Below are 11,022 nucleotides of genomic sequence, written 5' to 3'. Positions count from 1 at the left end.
TAATTTATTGAAAATGTCATAACTAAGATCATATGACAACCATTAAGTCAGACATAAATCATTGCTGACATAGAAAGCCTTGAAAACCATAACCTAAACGTTTATAGTTCGCACCTTTCGTCGAAATACTTGATTCGGACATGGTTCGAATCCTACGTGCCTGAAAATAGAACATCGAGCACCTAAGCAATGAAATAGGTTAGCTATTCCGTCGATTACTCTATTTGGATCTCTAAATCAAGATTAAGGTTAGGATTTCTTATCCAAATCAAAGTTGAAAACGATTGTGTAGCGAAGTGGAAAGGTGATTCAGTGCGTGGAGTGGTGGGAGAGAATCTCAGCAATGATCTTCTAGACTCTCTCTTCTCTGCTCACTCTTTTCCCTTCTTTTCTCTCTTCTCTCTCCTAGGGTTTGGAGCAAATTCGTATAAGGGAGAGATGGAGTGGTTTAAGGGCTTTATATAAGCCCAGAACTGATGCAAATGGCCTCAGGGCCGTGGTATACTTGGTTTCTATCCAAAGGGCAATTGTTTTTGACAAACAGGGCCCATAGGGAGGTCCACAACTCACATACATCGTAGGGTAAGTTCCCTGACAATGGATTTATGCCAGGAGGTGATTTCGGTATGATTGGATAGGCCGATCGATCGTGGAAGACCCGTGTCAGATCAACGGTCATGCTTACTCGATCGGGGCCATATGTATACGTATATGAGGAGGAAAATTTTCTTTTTCCTTGAGTAAAGTTTGGTAAAAAACTGGCGGTCTGAAATCCCCAATTTCGCTCGTGAATGAATGGCCCAATTCACTTAAGTTTCATTACATTTTCTAAAGATATTCATGTTTCTCACACACTTTTCTCAGGGTTCAAGTTTTGTGTTTTAGGACACTCTCTTGGCTTGGTTCCCACAATGGTTGTCAAGCCCAATAGGACGGACACAATCCTATAGTTTTGATGTCATCGGACCTTCGACGTGCGGTCTAGATCCGATAAGGAGTTTCAATGTACTCCCGAGAGCGATAGGCTCTTAGGATTTCTCTTAAGTTTTTAAGGGATGTTGATCAATGGTATTAATGATTTTGGGTCTTGCCATTTGTGGAAATGGTGGTTCGAGTTAAATCCACCAATTATTTAGTTTAGTACTTAACTACATTCCGCCCTAATTACGACAAAATAAGGTCATAGGGTAGTTCTATGTCCTTTTCTAGTAGTTTTAGTTAGTATATTATTTTAATTATTTTTTTTAGTAGTTCATCATCAAGTCTACTTTATCTCCACCAAATTTCATTAGATTTTGTGTTCTAAAAAAATTCTAAAAATTCTAGAAGTAGCAATTGTCTGAACTAATAATTTTTGAATAGTTGTCACATCAACCAATATTTAACTGTATTTAAAAATTATTTTATTTTTCACTTATTTTTATATGAAAATATACTTATCAAGCTTCAATTTGGCTTTTAAATCACCTAAATCGGAGTTATGTTGAGGGAGATATGACTTTTTGAAGTTGGTCAAAATATGCAGAAAATTGTCTGCGAGGGTCCACCGAAATTTGGTGCGTCAGCGGCGCGCCGCAGATAGGGCTGTGGCGCCGCACCCCCCTGTGGTGTCTGGTGGTAGTTTTACCATGCGACTTTTGAAATAGGTGTATTTTACAAAGCAAAATGAGTTATTCGACATACAATATATGATTTTGGGGTAGGGGAAGCTGCTCTATCTAATTAACCTATTTAGTTTGTGAGATTACATAAGGTTAATGTTTAAAAACCAATTTTATTTATATATTTACTATTTATAGTAAATTTTTATTTAACTATTGTTATTCATCATTTATACTTTAAGATTAGTGTCTAATATGAAATTATTTAGAAAGAATAAGGTGGTAAAAGGTGAGATTTTTTAAGGAAATGGGTTGAAAGGGGATTTGAGACTTTAGGATTAAGTTTTGAGAAGTCAATACGGTATTATGATAGACCCATTACCTAAGGACGTCCATCTTCAAGTTAGGAAAAATTCGAGATGTTACATGTAGCATCCCCTGATTGAAAATCTCTTGCTTTTGAAGATGTTTTAGAACTGTATCCTCTTGAGGTTTCTCTTAATTTGGAATTTGGTTGAAGAAACCTTGAGGTGTAACAGTTTGTCCATTTCTCCAACTGAAGCTTGGATGATTTCTCCAACTAGGATTGTATGAATTGGAGGTAGGTCCATTGAAAGGTCTTTGGTAATTATTCACGGCACTAGATTTCTCATTCAGCACCTCTTGAAAGGCAGGTATTGTTGGGCAATTTTCAGTCATGTGAATGTAGCAAGTACAAATACTGCCAACAGTTTCTTTAGTCTTATCCTTCTTTAATTCCATGGCCTCAAGTTTTCTGGTGAGATTAGCCACTTTGGCATTGATATCATCGTCCTCTTTCAGGAGATACATTCCACCCCTCTTTGGATTGAGTCAGCCTAGACATGGTATTTGATTTTGGGGAGACGTCCCATGATTGTGTGTTTTCAGCAAGCTTATCAAAGTAGTCCCACACACCATCGACACTTTTATTCATAAATTCCCCATTACACATTGTCTCGACTAATTGGCGCATGGGAGATGTCAATCCATCATAGAAAAAGTTCGTGATGCACCACGTTTCAAAACTGTGTAGTGGGCACGAACTGACAAAATCCTTGAACCGCTCCCAACATTGGAAGAATGTTTCATCTTCCTTTTGGGCGAAGTTCAAGATCGACTTTCTAAGGGTGTTCGTCTTATGGTATGGGAAAATTTTCTTTATGAACTCTCTTGTCATGTCATTCCATCTACCAAGAGAGCAAGGACGTAGTGAATACAACCACGTCTTAGATTTCTCTTTCAAAGAAAAAGGAAAGAGTTTTAACCTGACCATGTCATCAGACACATTTGAAAAGTATAGAGTGGCTATAATCTCGTCAAACTCTTTCAGGTGTAGATATGAATTTTTAGATTCAAACCCATGGAATTTTAGGAGTTAGATTATCCCTAGCCTGATATCCATGTACTGTATTTTTTGAAAAATTCATACATGAGGGTGTACTCACCGCCGCCGATTGTAAATAATCTTATAAAGTACGAGGCGGGGGTGCTTGATGCACCTCATTCTCATCCTGAACTTCCTCAGCCTTAGGTTGAAGTTGTTGATTTACAGGTTGATTTGCAGCCATCACTTCAATTAACTCTAAGGATCTCGAGTGGTGTCTAATCCTGCGATGGATAGATAACCCCTCAACCAATCCTTATTTAGTCAAGAGACATCGAGTGTTGTCACGGACCCACTTGGGCATGAAACACTCTCAGCCCTCAAATTCAGATTCTAACCTAAACCTAAAAAGAAAAAGGAAATAGAAATCTAGAAATATAAAGAGAAAGGGAATTAGAAAGAAGTTACCAAATTAGAAGTTCCTAAATTAAGATCCTATAAAACAAAACAAAACAAGTTAGTTGCTAAAAACAAATTAGAAAAGTAAACCAGTTTCTAAAAAAGAAAGTTTTTAAAAACAAATTAGGAAAATTTCTAAAAACAGAAAAGGAAAGTTTCTAAACCTAGAAATAGAAAGCTAAGTTAATTTCTAAAATAATTCAGAAAAAACCCTAACCTAAAAATAGAAAGTAGAAAAACCCTAATCTTAAACTAATTCTAAAACTAGTTAATTCTCAGAAAAATGTGACCATTAGTCGCCGACAACAGTGCCAAAAACTTGTACACAACCACAAGTGTAGGGTCATGATGTAGTAATAATCTCGGTGAGACTAAGGTCAAATCCATAGGGACTAATCTCGTGTGTCTTTTGAGAGTAACTAGAACTAGAACTAGAAGAAGATGAAAATCTAAGTCTAGCATAATTGAGAAAGTAATTGTAATTAAAGTAATTAAAAATAATGAATTCAAAGGTGGGAAACTAGGGTTTTTAAGGATCCACTTGTAGAGATCAGGGAGACCTATGCTTGATTCACGAACACAACTAGAATCAGAGTTCTATCTTCATCCATTTGGAAAATATCTCATTAAAAATCAAATATGAACTTCCTTTGCTTTAGTTCTCAATGGATGAGAGGTATGAGAACTAGAATTGATATGAGACAAAACAAACAATAAAATTTACCAATCCACAACCAATCTGAGAGAATTGTGATGGTTAGGGAAGATTCCATCATCCAATCATGCCTAGGAGATGATGGTGAACAATAGGATTTCTTAATTTCATAATCTTAATAAAAAGAACATACTCAAAGATATCACAGATCCATTGTAATTTAAGTCACAACAAATCATTAAAAACTAAAAGTATTTCTTATAATCAAACTAAAATCAAAGAGAGTTCAACACATGAATCAAAGCAATTGAAAACAACTGATCATGCTACATGCTTCACCTCTTAGCCCTAGCTAAGAGGTTTAGCAAATCATAAACATGATTAAACTAAAATTTCTTAATAAAAACTAACTAAGAAAAACTAGAAAATGGGAGAAAAAACTCTTTGAAGATGGACGCTCCACGCTCTCTCTCTCTTCTTGTTCCTGTCCTCCTTCCTTCCCCCTCTTACGTTCTCTCTCCCCTTTATATGGGTTGTCCGTAGGTCGGCTGGGATAAAAAACTGACTCTGTTTTCGCACTCCAATTCGCAGCAAACTATGCATGCAACGAAAATGCAGAAACGTCTTGCATTTGATCCAAGTTTGAGAGGAAAGATCCTCCAGTCCATGAAATCCGGTCACACAGGAAGGGTTGAAATCCCCTTTACTATGTTTGGACGGTTTAGATCAGCCCCTTGGTCCCTGTTTTGATTGCCCATTGCGCCGAATTGTCCGATTTTCTCGGACGTACGACCTGCACAAATTCTTGCATTGTGATGATTGGTGGGCCCTTGATAGGTGCTGGCGGAGAAATCCACTCCACCCATTGGATTCGTGGTGAAATTTTGGTGGGAGATGACGTGGTACAACTCGGTTTTAGTGTGGCCCACGGGATTTTTCTTGCTATCGTCCATCCTGTGTTTGAACAGTTGAAAACCGATCTAACTGTCCTCTTCTGATTTCCTCTTTTAGGTCTGGATCAATTAATCCGTTGGAGTTTAATGGGTGGTCCGGATCGGACTAATGAATTGAGATGTTGGCCCACAAGGACCATCCGCAAGACGCACTGTTTCCATTTCGCAGGCGGAAGATGAACTTTCGATTTCGTGCGGGTCAGCGGTCGCTGACTATTTTGGCTAGTCCGGTGGACAGCGGGTGCATGACTGCCGTGTATACCAACTATGTAAAGTGGGTCCTACCTTGATGTTTTGAGAAATATATTCCATCCATCCACTTTCCCATCTAATTTAAGTGGTTGAGGTCAAAATTGAGGCATATCCAAAGATCAAGTGGTCCCAAACTGTTAATGATCGGTCTGCCCACTAGCTTTGATGATTCTTGAGCGTTAAATCCATGCTTTTACCATCCTTTTCAATCCAAGCTCTTAAATTCACCTTGTAACACAAATATGATTAAAATAGAACATTAAGCATTATCATGTTCATAAAACCAAGTAATAAATGGGGTCCAATATGCAATATTTCAAGAGTGTCATCTGCACCGTCCAGATGGACGGTGCAGATGACACATACATTACGGAGGGTCCCACGTGGCAGGTGGGTCCACATGTGTAGGACCCACTAGTAAAATAGATGGATGAGTGTGGACAAAATAGATGGACAGCGTTGATACAACACATGCATCACGTGGAGTCCACACACACGTGGGTCCCACGGCTGCTGTTACAGCAAGATAAAGCACATATATCATGGTGGGTCCCACGTAGGGCCCACCATATAATATCATTTATATTAATATTATATATATACACACTCATATATATATATAATATAATATAATATTATACTTGAAAAAGGGTGCCCAGTGTCCATCATCCACGAGGTAGGACGTCCGTCTAACAGACGGTCTGGATGATCTGAACGTCGTGAATAGTAAATACAGCAAGGTGCGTCCCACCCCCCACATGTGCTACATGTGTGGGGTGGGCCCATGTTCTAAGTAGATAGACGGGGTGGAAATAAAACACATACATCGGTGGTTTCTCCCACCGTCCAGCAGACTGGATGGTGAGGATCTGATGAATACAGTGGTGGGGTCCACGCCTTGAGCTGGACAATTGGACTGCGTGGGTGCAAAATCAATAAAAAAGGATATTTGTTTGATGAAACATACCTTCCTTGCCACCAACCAACACTTCATTGAGTCATTCCATCAAACACTTAGTGAGCAACATCAATATCAAAGTAACTGAGTCACTGAACTGGTTCGATCCAAGTTCGATTCGACTTGGGTTTGATTCAAGTCAAGTCGAGCTTGGACAAGCTTGAACTCGGTTTGAAATTTTTTTAAGCTAAAAAAATCAGCTCGACTCGGCTCAAAGTCAATTTCGAACCGAGTCGAATTGAGCTTTTTCAAATCGAGTCGAGCAAGCTAACCGAGTTAACTCAGTTCGTGTATAGCCGTAAAAACAGGTCACCCAACTGAATCAAAAGACCAGAGAAATGATGAACTAGGTAAATTTGGAAAATGATCAGTTGGTCCCTAAACCCAAATCCCCTAGGAACAATATGCTAATTATTAGATGAGAATCAAAGAAATCTTCCACATCTCCTACTACCAATGCAGGGCCAAAGAGGGTTGTGTCCAAATGGGTTGTAAAGACCAAGACTATCTGCCTAGTTATACACACTACTCTTAAACTCTAGTACAAAGTGGTACCTAGATAGCGGATACTCAGGGCATATGTGTTCATAACCCCAAGTGCAGTGTTGCAATATAGTAATAACTCGGTGAGACCGAGGTCGAATCCACATGGACTTACCTATACGTATTCTAAAATAAACTAGAACTAGAACTAGAATAAGATCTAAACTAGAATATGGAATTATTGAGAGAATGATTGTGAAGAATTATCAAATATAAAAAGGAAACTAGAGTACCAAGGATCAACTTATAACTATTAAGATGTTACCTTACTTGATCTAACAAACACAATTGGAATCGAACTCCTATCCTATTTAGTTGGAAGATAAAGTAGTTAATCCATTACCTAAACTTTCAATTGAATTAGTTCCCACATGAAGCACTATTGTGATGATTGAAAGGGAATTCAATCATCCACCATGCCCAGGAGACGATGGTGAATCACAAATTTTACCAATCTCAATAATTTCAAAACATATAAGAAGATATTCAAAGCTTTCACAATAACTACTATAACTGAAGTCACAATAAACCATAGAAAACTGAAAATCAAAGGACAAGCTTTAGATGTCCTTAAGGGGGGTGAATAGGACAATGCTAAATATTTTGATATAATGTGGAATAATAAATCAATGGAATATAATTTTTCAAATTATTGAATTCTTCATATCAAATAGTTCGTAAGACAACCTTACACTTAAAAGATTTAGGTAGGACAACCTATGTCATGACGTCTTTAAAATTAAAATATCAAATTAATACAAAGAATAAGTAAATCACAATAATAGCACAAATAATAATATTCAATCACCATATTGCACAAAAGAGTTATAATGATTTGGTGCCTCAATGCAACCTACTCCACTCCCAAAATTACTACTCTTAAAATTTTAGCTTTCACTATTTCAAGGTTTTCCAAGTTCACCTTAACAACCTTATATAGTTATTGTAATTTTCACAGGCTATCACAATCCTACCCAGTTTGTGATTTTACGGGATCACCACAAATAAACCCGCTGAGATTTTCGAACTATCTCAAAAAAACACAAACTAAAATAATTTAAAAGACAGTACTAATCTTCAATTTAGCGTGTCGAAGTCGTAGCTGTAGCATGAATGCAGCGATCTTCTTCTTGGGATATTGATGAAGTTGTTATATGAGTTCAACTCAAAAAGATATAAAGAGATCTAATAGATTTTCAATGAAATAAATGAAAGCTATTGCTGCAGATTCGATTCTCCCTTTTCTCAAGGTAAAGTAAGGATTTCCCTGTCAGAGCAGTTTAATCAAACCTTGAGAAGGAGAATGGAATAAGCTAATAATAATAAGAATTGTAACACAAATAGCTCAAGGAGGCTTGAAGAATTTCTCTTTACAATATAATATGAAACTATGAATTTCGTTGTTTTTAAAGTAAGAAAAAGCCTCTATTTATAGCTAAGGATCTGAGTAGTTTGGCTGACTCGAGAATCGGTTCGGCTGACCGAACTTCAAAGATTATGTTCCAATGGAACTCGAATATTACGGGATAAAATCTTTCAGAACTTCGGTTGACCTTAATCCAAGTTCAGTTGGCCGAGCAGGAGGTTCGGTTGGCCTAATTGGTCCAAAATCTAATTTTTGCTCTATTGCTGGAAACTTGACCGAAACCACCTTGGGCTGGCCGAACCCCAAGTTGGGCTGGTCAAACCTATCGCAAAAAGATCTTTTCAGATCTGTCTTTTTGACCAAATATTGTAGGGTTGGCCCAAATGGTTAGGTTGGCTGAACCGGACTTTAGGCTGGCCTAACTTGAGTGTATTTAACATAAAATATGATTCTAAATATGCATAAGTGAAATACACTTAACCTATGGTCAAACTAGGTTTATACCACCTCTAAGTTGACTCATACGAAGTGTTCTGAATCTCAAATTATCAATAGTCTTACTTTGAGATGTTGAGCCTTCTTTCCAAATGCTTGATCGATTTGATAGTTTATCTTCAGTTCGAGCTTGTGATCGTAACTGGACTACAAAATTTGACAAACTAAAATGTGCTTTAAGTATAAGCACTTACAATCTCCTCCTTTGTCAAATTCATGACAAAACTCACCTATGCAACAATACAACTCAACACAACATATTACAACATCTTAAGCAACACAAATCTTTTGAGTTGACACTTTTAATCTTATTACTCCCCCTAAGATCATGCATCTGTATCACTCCCCCTGAGCACTTGGTCATATCTACAAAAAATATAGTTCATAGAGTGCATGCAAATGCGTGTGCTCATAAATGAGAGAAATGATGATCTCATATCCATATCACAAAATATTCTCTCCCTTTTTGTTAGAAGTTGATAAAGGAAGATGCAATCAATGAAGCATAAAAGGATATAGTAAAAAAGGAGCAAATGACATAAGGATAAAGTTGCATAGAGTAAGCATGGCATAATATAGTATCTAAATGTATGTCAACAAGAGTAAAACAAAATATATCTTAAGTTATTACAGACCAAGAGAATTTAAAATGGATCAGTCAGAACTAGAGGAGGACGGTGTCAGCATTCAGGGTCATTAATCCTCAGACTCCTTTTGAAATGATGAAAGTACTTTTTCATGTACTTCATCTGTTGTTTTTGAGTCTGGAATAATGTTTCATAAGAAACATGCAGGTCGTCTACATTTTTCTCTAAATTATTCAACCTCTCTAAGAACTGAGAGGGCTGGAAGTCAGAGTCATTAGTATCATCAGATTCTTCCAAATCTGCAAAGATATCATCCATATTGATATCTTCTTCAGGAACAACTTCTTGATCTCCTCCCAACTCAGGCCTTAGATCAAGTTGCATCATGTTGAGATTAACATTACCAAATGGGAGCTCAGGATTCGGTGCTTCAATTGCATGGATTTGAACATTATAGTGCAAAGTAATGCAAGTCATGAGATATGCAAAAGGAATAGAGCCATGATGAGAATGAAGACGATACTGAATGATCTAATAGGTGATTAAAGATGGATGACAAATATAGAAACCAGAAATGACTGAATGAAAGATACGGATCATGTAGGGAGTAAGGTCTATCTTATTCCCGCCATGAGGATAAACATTCAAAGTGAAATACAATGTATGACATGGTTTTTGAAAGAAGATTGTAGGTGGGGAGTGAGTTATGGTTACTTCATGTTGCATTAAAACAACATAACTCTCTAGTGAGAGAATCTCTTTCCGTTGGGTAGATATCTTTAAAGATTGGTGGAATAGAGATTCCCTCTTCTATCATATTAATATATAAGATTGATGATATGATGGAGGGGTTAATAGTGACCGTGTCTTCCAAAAACTGAATGGAAAATGTTAATTGTTCTGAAGACACAGTACATATGGATGCATACATCCCTCTTGCGATAGACTAATATGATGCACTACCTCATGCGGAAATCTTATCCCATCCTATCGCGGATAGAATTTCTACAAGACCAAATTAGGTAATATGATTTGTATTAACAGTGCGCTCAATGAGAGTATTATAGGTACAAAAATCTTGCACATTTTCTGGATCATTTTCTGGCAAACGGATAGAGCGCACAACCCGATTAGTGGATCGAGAGGAAGAACTAGTCTGGGGGCGTCGCACAGTACACTTAGTGTGAGTTTCCATGATAGAAAATGACTATATATTACAAAAAAAAGTACCAACAAGTATAAGGAAAAGATCTAGATTAGATTTCTACGAAAAACCCAATAAAATAGGGTTCTAGATTCAAGAAAGATGATGAAATCTACAATAATCCATAACAAGGAACTTAAATCTAGAAGGAAACTTAAAAATATTCACTTACAAGAACACTAGAGTGATGGGTTGGCCGAAGGAACCACCGACTGACCAAAGAATATGAGAATGAAATGAGAGTTTTGAAAAAAATCCCAATTGCGCATGGTTCGGCTGGCCCGAGTACGTCCTTAGTTGGCCGAATTGGGCGGTCAACACAGGGTTGGATGAATTTTTTTTATAATTATTAAAATATTGACATGAAAAAAAAATATTATTCTCTTAAAGTAGATATGTAAAACAACAAATTGTAATATAGAATAATTATTTAAGAATCACTACATAAACAAATATCATTTTTTAAATTAAAAAATCTGACACTATCAAGAGGTTTTGTCAGAATGTCTATAAGTTGTTTTTCAGTATTAATATATTCAAGTATAACAAACTTGCTTTCAACCAATTCTCTGATATACTAATATCGAATATCAATGTGTTTAGT

General features: G+C 36.9%; 1 non-coding gene across 1 annotated transcript; it reads left to right on the top strand.

Moving 5' to 3' along the window:
- Window positions 1-2,644: 2,644 nt before the first annotated feature.
- LOC131252281 (small nucleolar RNA R71) lies at window positions 2,645-2,751 on the top strand. Its single transcript, XR_009174314.1, has one exon. It is a non-coding gene; the product is annotated as a small nucleolar RNA R71 (small nucleolar RNA).
- The last annotated feature ends 8,271 nt before the right edge of the window (window positions 2,752-11,022 follow it).

This window comes from Magnolia sinica, chromosome 7, assembly GCF_029962835.1.
Source record: "Magnolia sinica isolate HGM2019 chromosome 7, MsV1, whole genome shotgun sequence".
NCBI classification, from domain to species: domain Eukaryota; kingdom Viridiplantae; phylum Streptophyta; class Magnoliopsida; order Magnoliales; family Magnoliaceae; genus Magnolia; species Magnolia sinica.
Note: the sequence above shows the minus strand (reverse complement) of the source record. Positions and strands in the feature narration are given on the sequence as shown.